The sequence below is a fragment of the Monodon monoceros genome, unplaced genomic scaffold, assembly GCF_005190385.1.
Source record: "Monodon monoceros isolate NGI ecotype Baffin Bay Population unplaced genomic scaffold, NGI_Narwhal_1 Super_Scaffold_14, whole genome shotgun sequence".
Lineage (NCBI taxonomy): Eukaryota > Metazoa > Chordata > Mammalia > Artiodactyla > Monodontidae > Monodon > Monodon monoceros.
In genome coordinates, this window is record NW_021703770.1 from 57,260,541 (window position 1) to 57,273,287 (window position 12,747).

Sequence of the window (12,747 nt, forward strand, 5' to 3'; positions counted from 1 at the left end):
GTCTTATTAGAGCTCTCATATCCATGAGTTCCTTAAACGGTTTTCATCCTCTGTCCTTAGAATCATTTGAATTTCAATATATATTTATGTGAACTCATGAATCATAAGAAATTGTTTTAATAATTCTTATAGTGGTGCAAGTGGTAATACAAATCAAAATGCAAGGTCTAACAGAATAATGAACCATCAATTTGGTTTCATTTAACTTGGATACTGACCATACTTTGAATAATTATATACTCAGAAAATAGGTGTTTCTCTCTACCTTGGAATATCCATTGCCTTTCTGCTCCCTGTACGTATGTTTCCAAATTTGGTCACCTGGAAATTAACTGTTCTTCAGCTTCTGCATATATAGAGAAGTGAAGGATGTGATTCTAAATATACATAATGCAATATACAATAGTATTTCTCTTCTCCAGAGTGTGATTTTAACAAACATTTTAGCACTAAAAGTCTATGGTTCAAAAGATTAACCTAAGAATCCTTTCAAAATGTAATGGTTGGCTCTGACCTCAGGGAACACAGGCACGTATCAAGTCAAGTGGGTTTCCTTTTCTATTTCAGGATAATCTAAAAAAAACAAAATCTTTAAGATTCTTGAAGCTAAACTGGCAAACTTCTATTTTACCCTACAAACTCTAGTAAAGGTGCTATCAGTAAAACTGACAAGGGTGTTGATAAAGCCAGTAGATTGAGGGGGGGCTTATTAATTTTATAGCTAAATACGAAGTCTTAAATTTTATTTTGAAATAGATAAGTAAGCCAAATTAACAACCACTACATTAATTAAAACTTTTATGCTTAGTTTTCAAACTAAATCTACTCATGAATATTAGAAATATTCATACTTTGGTGGGTATTAATTAATATTGATATTAATACTTACTCCTCACCCTTGATGTTTCAGTGGAACTGAAACTGTCTCCTGACCCCAGGCCACCCATTTATTCACCTGACCCTAGAAGAGGTGAAGGGACTTACCTGGTAGGCAAATTTGGGAAGACTAAACTGGAGTGTGTAGCCCCAGTCATGCTCTCTTTCTTGGGGAGCAAGCTGTCTACAAGTTCCCACAGCAAGTTACACAGAAAGGAATTCTTACTATCTGAATTCTTGATAAAATATGACACAAATGAATTACAGTATATGCAAAAAAACAGCAAAGACAAATTTAAAAAATTATGCTTCAATGTGTTATCTTCTCACAAATGCTAAAACACATAACTGGGTTAATTTTGCCAGTGAGTTCAGCCTAAAAAGTGTAAAAAAAACCCCATAAGCCCAATATTGAAGTTGACAGTGAGATATACTCAAACTCAGAAGTTGAAAAATTTGCATTAGAAACTGAAGGTAAATTAGAAAGTCACATACAAATTGCCAGTTATATACACTTACCACATATTTTAGTTTCTTTTCTATAATAAAAATTGTATTTCTCCAGTTTATTGTAAATGAAAAATAAGACTGGGAATTGGGCATTATCTTCTTGGCACTTTACAATAAAAACAATAAATGAATAAATAAAAAACCTCATCGAAGCTGAAGGTTTCCAGTGCTCGTCAGTATAACTGATCCATGAGCCATTAGAGAGTCATAAAATAAGAAAGCTCAATAAAATAATCATAATCTCACATGTTTATTTAGTTCTGAGACTTAAATGATGGACCTTTGTACCTGACCATGCCTAGAGACAAGTTTCATTACACACACACACTCACAAATATACACACAAACATACTTATGCTCATGCTATTTCTCTTAATTGTGTAAACTCACATACACATGTTCATGGGACATCAACAAAGCCACCATAGCTTTCCTTTAATAAACAACAAAGGGCCATTTAGTTTTATTTTAAAAGTGAATAATTTAAGCAATGGATTTTTATTTAAATTATAATAATGTATAGTTCTTGACCTCTGGATTTCCTCTGAATGGCAGATAAACCCAAACAAAAAAGAAAAGCTTGTCTTAAGTGAACATATTTTGATGCTTTTTAATTATATTTCTAGCATCTGAACTTGTTTCATCATTATCAAGTTCATTTTAAGTAGGTTTTCAGGACATAAAATTCAAGATACTCTTATGATAATCTTCTTTCTAACCTCCTAACTTACACAACATATGGTATATATAATTATAATTTTTCAAGTTACAGTAGTGTTTTAGACAAGTTTAGGGTGAATCAAGGATATGTTTATTACATAGAAAATTAAATGTTTTTACAACTTAAAAATGTCTGTTGTTAGTAACACAAAATTTGTAGACTAATGCCACATCTTGATTTAAACTGTTTTCCCTGGTTAATCTTCAACTTATAGAAAGGCCACGTTCATTAACTCTGTCTTTCTTTAAGTTTCTCTTATCCACAAGCAGTAATTGCTCCCATCTCCTCTGGTCTTAATCACTAGATTTCAGAAGAAAGGAATTATCTTCCTTCCCAGGTAATCTTTTTAAGTAGAATTTTGATGTCTCCTTTAGATTCATTTCTAATCTATGTCTAGAAGCCTTCTCTGTTGATTTGCCCTAGTTGACCACAAAGAATTTTATCTCCTCCCTATTTTAACAAAAACTTTATAACTCTATTATCCTACTTTTTTTCCCCTTAATTATTTCTTTTCCTCAGACAGCAGTTTTAAGAAATTGTTTACTATTTAAGCTCCATTTAGTCATCACCCACTCACTTTTTTTTAACCTCTTTCCACCCCAGTTTTGCCAAGAAACTTTTTCTCTACGGGTTGTCACCAGTCAAGGCCGCAACTTCCTTACCCTGTGCTGACTCTTTTGCACAGTTCTTGATCTGGTCTCCCCAGTTCCAATTCAATTTACCCATTTCTGACAGATTAATCTTTCTAATCTTTCTAATGTGTAGTTGGGTTAAATCCTCTTAATGTGGAGGGTAGAGACAAGGAAGGGCAGAGGTTTCTTTTTTTTTTTTTTCCCAGAGGATTCTTAATGATTCTTCAATAGAAGAATGGGTTCTTCTTCCCCTGAATAAACTTTACCTTGATTAACTATTCTTAACACTTCTGATCGAGCAAAACCATTAAAGTCACTATTCTTCTACAAAGCATGCACATGTCTGCCTCAACTTTAATATTCTCTTTGTGTAAAACAGTATCTTTCAAACATCTTTAACCATGACCTCCAGTGAGGCATATATTTTAAATTGTGATCAAGTATACACAAAATTATACATATGTATTTTATGTCAGTATCACATAAATCTACACAATTTTCATGACATAATGACACTCTGTAACTTTTTATAGGTAAATCATGATCCAGAAAACCTATTTCATCAGCCAATAATGAACAGAAAACCTATTTCATCAGCCAATAATGAACCCACTGTTATACTTCATTAAGCCATTCATTCATTCATTCCATTCAAAACAACAAGTAATAATCCCCTTTTGGAAGGCAGTCATTTCTGTATGCATTGGGAACAAAATGACAATGAGCAAACAAGTCCCTGCCCTCATGGAGTTTGCCGTGTCCACCCTCAAAGGATAATGATCATCCAAGCTCCTCTCTTCTTGAAGTATTTACCTACTCCAACCATTTCATAACTGTATCATGCTACTTTGCACTTCCTCATCTTTTATACCTTAATTCCATCTATCTCCATAAATAGACAGTGATATCCTTCAAGAGAGGAATCTTAATTATGCATATTTTTCACTCTGTACCTTCACATAGTAAGGGGAACAATAGGGTAAGGGTGAAAAACAACTGAGTTCTATCCTTGGCTCATCACTTACCAGTTTGCAAGTCTAGGCCAGTCACTACTCAGCTTCTCTCAAATACGGTTTTCTCATCTGTAAAATGAGAGCATGGGGCTACATCAGCAGTTTTCAAATTCTACTGCACAAAGTTTTCAGGACTCAGTGGAGGTTCCAAAGCATGACAATAAGGGGTCTTCAGTCAAAAGAGAGGATCCCCATCTCCTGCCTCAAGTCGAGCTTACAATTTTGTTTAAAAAAGTCTTGATGCTAAAAACCATGTTAATTTATTAAATCTCAAGATTTTGCAATCATGTGCTCACCTTGTCTGGAAGTTGAGGAAGAAGAATAAGGTAGGAAGAAAAGAGGAAGAGAAGAGGGATTGTAGGAGGAAGAGAGGAAAGCAGAGAAAATACTTTTAATAGAGTGTACACTGCTATGTTTCAGGAACTGTGTTAGGATCAGTATATATGTTACCTTATTTTTTCTATTCAACAATTTCACAAGATAGAAATTTATTAGGTCCCTTTTATTCACAAGGAAAGAAAGGAAAAAGAAGTTCAGAAATGTTAGATAACTTGATCAAGTACCTACTAAAGAAGCAGTGAGGCCAAAATCTGTTCTCTTTCCATTATCCCAAGCTTCCCTTAAAGAAAGCTAACATGGACATTACATTTTTTGTTTGTTTTTTTTTAAATTTCCCTAGATTTCACCTGACTTAATCCTCACAACTTTGAGGAATATACTTTAGCCATTATCCTTATTTTGCCAATTAGGAAACCATGGTTCAGAGAAATGAACGTGATCTGTCCAAAACCAAATTCAGTGGGGGCAAAGATGGAATGAAATACCTGAATTCATATTCTGTGCTCTTTCCATATACCAAATAGCCTCCTTTACAAGAAAGAAAAAGAAACAGGGAAACAAGAAGAGGGAAGGAGGCAGAAAGGATGGGACAGGTGGAGAATTATAACAATTCAACTGCTTGCTTACAAGGGCCAGTGAGTCAGATAATTTAATGGAAAGTACCCGGAAAAATCTGAAATGCTCTATCAAGATAAGTCGTCATTATTAACTATTCAAACAGTGTGTGCTAAAGATGACAGTTTATATGTTTGTAAAATTCCATGTGGTAACTGCAAATATAAAAGAGCTATATAATGAATTAATTACTTAGATATACTACAGAAACTCATATAAAAGAGGGACAATCTGACACTCTTCAGATTGTGATACAAGAATTGGTTACATATGCATGCTTTCTGTTCATGATGTACTGTCCCTACTGGCAGTAGAATAATTCAAATTTTCAATTTTTCTTGGATTTCATCACAAACTCAATCAAAAGCATGAAAGTCAGTATTTTAATACCCTTGCACCATGTGAAAAGTAATAGCATGCTCTACTACCTGAACTCTTAGAGTGTTTTTTATTTTGATTGTCTTCCCATTATAGACTGTCAGGACTTTATCAGGAAGATCATCCAAACAAACTAGAACATTATTAAGGTTCCAGCAGTGCAGCAACTCCCTGAATGTATGAGTGATTAAAAGCCTTACAGTTGTGACAAGGACCATAAGGAGATCAGACAAAGAAGTTACATGACTTTAAAAGAAAAAAAAAAAAAAGAGGACTAGAATGATTTAACCCTTTGTATCTTTTACCAGTGTACTAACGCTGCAGTATCATTTGATCAATATTTAAAACCTTATGTGACTGGATTCCTTATAGCAAATAATTTCCAAAGGTTAAAACAGAGGAAAATACGATTAACACAGAATTAAAGCATAACTATTGCCTTGTCGAGGTGCCAACGTTCCAAAAATCATATTTAACATAACATGATGCCCTGACATTAGTAAACTACTACCACTTTTGTAATTTATCACTGACTACAGTTACACTTTTTTAGCTCATTGAATATTCCCACTTCATTTCACATTCACAAACCTATTAATTAAATACTTCCTATTTGCCAGACATTGCATTGTTCACGGGAAATAGGGTATAAGCTGAGAATAGATGTTCTTTGGAGGAATGAGCAATCTAGGGTGAGAAAGAGCTAAATTAATTTTTAAAATAGAATATAATTGAAAAAATGCCTGTCATATTGTTAAATTAAATAAACCAACCTGTAAAAAAAAAAAAAATAGTACCGAAATGTTAACTGTATTCTCTTAGCAGAGAAGAACAATGATTTCTACAGACTTTATTTTCTTCTTAACATTATATGTGTCATTTCATTTTTATAAAGTTTTTTTTTATACTTTTATAATCAAAAGTAAAGAATCCAAGAAAGAAATTCTGTAATGGATATTCAGGTAGAATGCTGAGAGAACCCCAGAAGACCGCCAACTGTGAGTCAGGCAATGCCTGAGGACAAAGGTGGCATCTGAACTGGATCTGGAAGGTGAATCGGGGTTTACTGAGTGGAGAAGACAGGAGATGATGGCCAAGGTCATGAGAGAATCATCTAGAAGAGTAAATGTTTGGAAGTCAGCATTTCACATAGGTTGAGTGGCAGACAGAGGAGAGGAGGTGGAAGCTGGAGGTTCCCCAGGTGAGAGAACATTGAGACCAAATTCTAAAGGGCTTTAGATGCTATCTTAGAGACATTGAGATTTAAGTCAATGCAGAGCTAGGGCCCTAGCAGCTGAGGCCCCTAAACGTGGGGCACTCTCAGATTTCTTTTCTGTAAGATGTTTCTGTCCCCACCCGTCTGTGAGGCAAAACTCCTGGTTAAAGATGAAAATTTCTAATGGAGTAAAAATGGAGTGAGGGGATGTGAAAAGTACACTGACAGAGTTGGAACTGACAGGATCTGTTCACCAGTTGGCTATAGGGATGCGAAAGAAGAAAAACTTGAAGATAAAAGAGAGATCTGGTGATGGGAAATTAAGGAGCATCGGGATTAGGGTAAATAAAGAATTAGTGAAATAACGGTGCATATTGAGGATAAGGTCTCTGAGGAATATTGGTTGGACAGTTTGAAACACGGATCTTATATTCATGAGAGAGACTGAGGCCCTTTCCCGTCTGATTTTCACCACCACTGCAGTAGTGTTAACTAATTATATATCACTAAAAAGTAAATGAGAAACGTTTTTAATCTTATAAGTGAAACTCTTAAAAAAAAAAAACGCTTGTGGAAAACAAACAAAGGTCATGCACATCAAGAATACTTGTACTTCTATTCATATACGTTCCTCCCGATATAAACTGCATTATTATCCAATTATTCAGTTTCTTGTACTAGGATTATACATCCACACCCTGTGCTATGTAATTTTACAGTGCCTCCCACTGTGGGTGGGATACACTTCCCTATCCCACTCATGTCGGGGTTGGCCATGAAATTGCTTTGACTAATACAATGTTAGTGGACATGATGTAACAGAAACTAACTGCTTGCATGGCTCAGCTTGTTCTCTCCTGCGCCTGTGATCTGCCACGAAAAGAGCATGCCACTCATTCTGCTGCTCCTTCAGCCTGGACCTCAGGCCTGAAACCTCATCAGAAGCCTGTAATGTAGCCTTAACCCAAAGGAGCCTAGCCTAGATTGGCTACTTTATACCCTCAGGAGTGTAAAAATAAATAAAACATCAATAAGTCACTGAGCATTTTATGATTTTGTCATTGTTGTTATGCAGTATTGTAGCAAGAGTTGATTAACACAGCTTTTCCTTTACCTCCAAGTAAACAGAGGGGTATTTTTTTCCCTTAAAATTGTGGTTTTCTATAAAATCATAATATACTTGTTAAGATACATATATGTGAAATACTCCCATTCAGAAAACCCCAAAGTTGAAGAAAATACCAACAGAGGGATATATCATGTTCATGGATTACCTTACTCAATAAATAAAGGTTTTCCAACTCTTTGCAAATTAATCAACGAAGTTATAGCATTTCCAATGAAAATCCAAGCATGATTTTTAGTGAATATTAACAAGGTCATTCTAAATATCTATATGGTATTGAAAAGAATAAGAGTAGCCAAGACAAACTTGAAGACAATGTCTGATTTTATGCATGTATGGTATTTCTTATAGTTTCAAAAAATTAATATAAATTAAAAAATAGAAATAATCATAGAACTAGAAAGAGACCTTAGATATTAAACATATAATAACAAAAACATGAAATGCACCTGAAGACTGAAAAGTAAGCAATAGAAGTATTTCTTATGTGAAGAGCAAAAGTGAAAGAGAATAAAAAGATTAAATAAAGACAAGAGACAAAGAAAACTAATCTAGGAGGTCCAATGAATAGAAATGAAAATGAGAAAATAAAAAACAAAGAAATGGGAAAGAAGAAATCATCAAAGAAAAAACAAGAAAATATTCCCAAACTAAAGAATGATAATGAGTTTCAAAATTGAACAGGCCCATGGGGATCCCAATGCAAGGAGTGAAAAAAGGCCCACACTCATATCCTTCTGAAATTTTGGGATACTGCATTGTGAGACTTAAAAAATATGTAGAGCTTCACAAGGGAAGTTTCCAGGGGAAAAAACTCTGAGACTTTGAGGGGAAAAATAAAATACAGATAACAGAAAATTTAGAGCAGGAAGTAAAACGAAACAAAATTCAGAATAAAAACAAACCTGTATGAAAAAGTCAAGGCCCACACATAAAGCAAATGTAATTTGGAATGACTTCAAGCAACTGAATTTTAAAAATAAATAAATAAATAATAAAGAGAGAGTCCATTTGGACATGGTGAACTTTTTTCCAAGCATGGGACTGGGATGGGACTCTATCCAAGAACACAGCACACTAGTTGTGATTCAGCATTAGATAATGTTAGTGGAGTGTCAATACTGTTTACAGGTTTCCAACATTTAGAGTCAACATATTAAAAAAAGGAAGACAGTGGCTGTTATAGAAAGAATGTAAATATAAACAAGCTTGACAATATAAAAGTAAAAGTTTAGCTGACTAAAGAAGTTAGCCTGAGGAGGAAGGAAAATTTGAGGACATGGGTGGAAGTATTAATAACTTGTCTTAGAAAGTGAACTGTATAGACTTGTTGGAAAAAAGAAATAAACTTTAACTACATTATTTTGAGTTATAAAAGTAATCAATAGAAGAACAAAGCTAAAACTATAAATGTCAAATATTAAAAGGAGGGACGGGGAAAGGTGAGGTAAGCTAAGTGGGAAAGATCCTCAACTTTCACACCGGAAGTCAGCTATATCAGTTCAAATTTGACAGTCATGTGATCAAGAATTGCAGAATAGCCGTCCGAAGAAAAACAACTAAAAATCCACAGGTAGGAGTTACCGCTGAGAACGTGATTGAAGTAGGGAACGATAAGGCAGAGATGGTACTTTCGTTATAACTCTCCTAGAACATGAGATTGTGATTTATCTTTATTTTATTTTATTTTTTAACACGTTTATTGGAGTATAATTGCTTTACAATGGTGTGTTAGTTTCTGCTTTATAACAAAGTGAATCAGCTATACATATACATATATCCCTATATCTCCTCCCTCTCGTGTCTCCCACCCACCGTCCCTATCCCACCTCTCTAGGTGGTCACAAAGCACTGAGTTGATCTCCCTGTGCTACGTAGCTACTTCCCACTAGCTATCTATTTTACATTTGGTAGTGTGTATATGTCAATGCTACTCTCTCACTTCATCCCAGCTTACCCTTCCCCCTCCCCATGTCCTTAAGTCCACTCTCTACATCTGCATCTTTATTCCTGTCCTGCCCCTAGGTTCATCACAACCACTTTTTTACATTCCATATATATGTGTTAGAATTCGGTATTTGTTTTTCTCTTTCTGACTTACTTCACTCTGTATGACAGACTCTAGGTCCATCCACCTCGACAAATAACTCAATTTCGTTTATTTTATGGCTGAGTAATATTCCATTGTATATATGTGCCACATCTTCTTTATCCACTCATCTGTCAGTGGGGACTTAGGTTGCTTCCATGTCCTGACTATTGTAAATAGAGCTGCAATGAACATTGTGGTACATGACTCTTTTTGAATTATGGTTTTCTCAGGGTATATGCCCAGTAGTGGGATTGCTGGGTCCTATGGTAGTTCTATTTTTATTTTTATAAGGAACCTCCATACTATTCTCCATGGTGGCTGGATCAATTTACATTCCCACCAACAGTGCAAGAGGGTTCCCTTTTCTCCACACCTCCTCCAGCATTTATTGTTTGTAGATTTTTTGATGATGGCCATTCTGACCAGTGTGAGGTGATATCTCATTGTAGTTTTGCTTTGCATTTCTCTAATGATTAGTGATATTGAGCAACCTTTCATGTGTTTGTTGACAATCTGTATATCTTCTTTGGAGAAATGTCTATTTAGGTCTTCTGCCCATTTGGTGATTGGGTTGTTTGGTTTTTTGATATTGAGCTGCATGAGCTGCTTGTGTATTTTGGAGATTAATCCTATGTCAGTTGCTTCATTTGCAAATATTTTCTCCCATTCTGAGGGTTGTCTTTTTGTCTTGTTTATGGTTTCCTTTGCTGTTCAAAAGCTTTTAAGTTTCATTAGGTCCCATTTGTTTATTTTTGTTTTTATTTCCATTTCTCTAGAAGGTGGGTCAAAAAGGATCTTGCTGTGAGTTATGTCATAGAGTGTTCTGCCTATGTTTTCCTCTAAGAGTTTTATAGTGTCTGGCCTTACATTTAGGTCTTTAATCCATTTTAAGTTTATTTTTGTGTATGGTGTTAGGAAGTTTTCTAATTTCATTCTTTTATATATAGCTGTCCAGTTTTCCTAGCACCACTTATTAGGGAGGCTGTCTTTTCTCCATTGTATATTCTTGCCTCCTTTACCAAAGATAAGGTGACCATATGTGTGTGGGTTTATCTCTGTGCTTTCTATCCTGTTCCACTGATCTATATTTCTGTTTTTGTGCCAGTAGCACACTGTCATGATTACTGTAGCTTTGTAGTATAGTCTGAAGTCAGGGAGCCTGATTCTTCCAGCTCCATTTTTCTTTCTCAAGATTGCTTTGGATATTTGGGGCCTTTTGTGTTTCCATAAATATTGTGAAATTTTTTGTTCTAGTTCTGTGAAAAATGCCAGTGGTAGTTTATAGGGATTGCATTGAATCTGTAGATTACTTTGGGTAGTATAGTCATTTTCACAATGTTGATTCTTCCAATCCAAGAACATGGTATATCTCTCCATCTGTTTGTATCATCTTTAATTTCTTTCATCAGTGTCTTATAGTTTTCTGCATACAGGTCTTTTGTCTCCTTAGGTAGGTTTATTCCTGGGTACTTTATTCTTTTTGTTGCAATGGTAAATGGGAGTGTGTTCTTAATTTCTCTTTCAGATTTTTCATCATGGTTTATCTTTAAAAATCATTTTTAGGGCTTCCCTGGTGGCACAGTGGTTGAGAGTCCACCTGCCAATGCAGGGGACACGGGTTCGTGCCCTGGTCTGGGAGGATCCCACATGCCGTGGAGCAGCTCGGTCCATGAGCCATGGCCACTGGGCCTGCGTGTCTGGAGCCTGTGCTCCGCAATGGGAGAGGCCACAATAGTGAGAGGCCCGCATACCTCAAAAAAAAAAAAAGAAAAAAAAAAAATCATTTTTATTAGGCTGGCCAAAAAGTTTGCTCGGGTTTTTTCATACGGTCTTACGGAAAAACCCAAATAAACTTTTTGGCCAGCCCAATAAAAGACTGACCCAGGATCCATTTCCCACAAAACTACTAGTTGTACACTTATAATAATAACAAACAACAAAGAAAACTTCATCTTAAAAAACTAAGTACCTGAAATGGAATGAGAAAAAGCCATCATCAGGTTAATGAATTAATTCAAATACCCAAATTTAACATTATAGTAAAAACAAACAAAGCAGGCACTGAATACTAGAAAGTAAAAAAGAGAATACTGAGCAGCGGAATGTTATTTGTAGACCATCTACCATCTAATTGTTTGTTTCCATTTGTTCTAAGGATAAATTTTGTTTTAATTTACCACCATTTCAATTCTAAAGAAATGGCACTAAGAGATTTACCTCAGGTTTTACAGGTAGTAAATGATGCAGCAGGAATTTTTCTGGATTCAAAACCATTCCATTGTATAATATATTATATACTATATACAGATTACATAATATATTCATATTATATACTATCATCATTTTAGTGATCATTAATCTTACTGATTATAATTTCGGGCTACTAAATTACAATATCAAAATATTAATTTTAAAATACACGTGCAACTGCAGTATATTTACCTAGATCTACTTTAACTTCTGTGGTAGGCAGATTAATGGTCTTTCAAAGATGCCTAATCTTTGGAAGCTATGAATATGTTACCTTATATGGCAAGTGACTTTGCAGATGTGATTAAGGACCTTTAAATAAGGAGATTATCGTGGATAGTCTGGATGGGCCCAGTGTAGTTACAAGAGTTTTTAAAATACGGAACAGGGAGACAAGAGAGTCAGAAAAGTAGATGTGATGACAGAAATAAAGGTTAGAGGGACTTCCCTGGTGGTGCAGTAGTTAAGAATCCACCTGCCAATGCAGGAGACACAGGTTCAATCCCTGGTCCAGGAAGATCCCACATGTTGCAGAGCAACTAAGCCCGTGTGCCACAACTACTGAGCCTGTGCTCTAGAGCCTGTGAGCCACAACTACTGAAGCCTGCACGCCGAGAGCCCGTGCTCCACAACAAGAGAAAGCCACAGCATTGAGAAGCCCGAGCACTGCAACAATGAGTAGCCCCCGCTAGCCGCAACCAGAGAAAGCCTGCGTGCAGCAACGAAGACCCAACGCAGCCAAAAATAGATAAATAAATAAATAAATTTATTATTTAAAAAAAAAGAAAAAGGTTAGAGCGATGGGGTTGTTGGCTTTGAAGATGGAAGATGGAAGAAGGGGCCATGAGCCAAGGAATGGAGGAAGATTGTAGAAGCAGAAAAAGGCAAGAGAACACATCCTCCCCTAGAGTCTGCAGAGGAATGCAGCCTTGCTGACGCCTGGAATTTAGACCAGTGAGACCTCTTTTGGACTTCTGAC

The 12,747-nt window shown here is 35.6% G+C and overlaps 1 protein-coding gene across 1 annotated transcript in view; it reads right to left on the bottom strand.

The window, feature by feature from the left end:
* Window positions 1-12,747, bottom strand: part of HNF4G (hepatocyte nuclear factor 4 gamma) — a 125,744-nt gene that overhangs the window by 70,045 nt on the left and 42,952 nt on the right. Inside the window, exon 2 of the mRNA XM_029222893.1 lies at window positions 3,765-3,821. The gene's annotated coding sequence lies outside the window, so the exon portion shown is untranslated. The remainder of the gene's footprint in view (window positions 1-3,764; window positions 3,822-12,747) is intronic.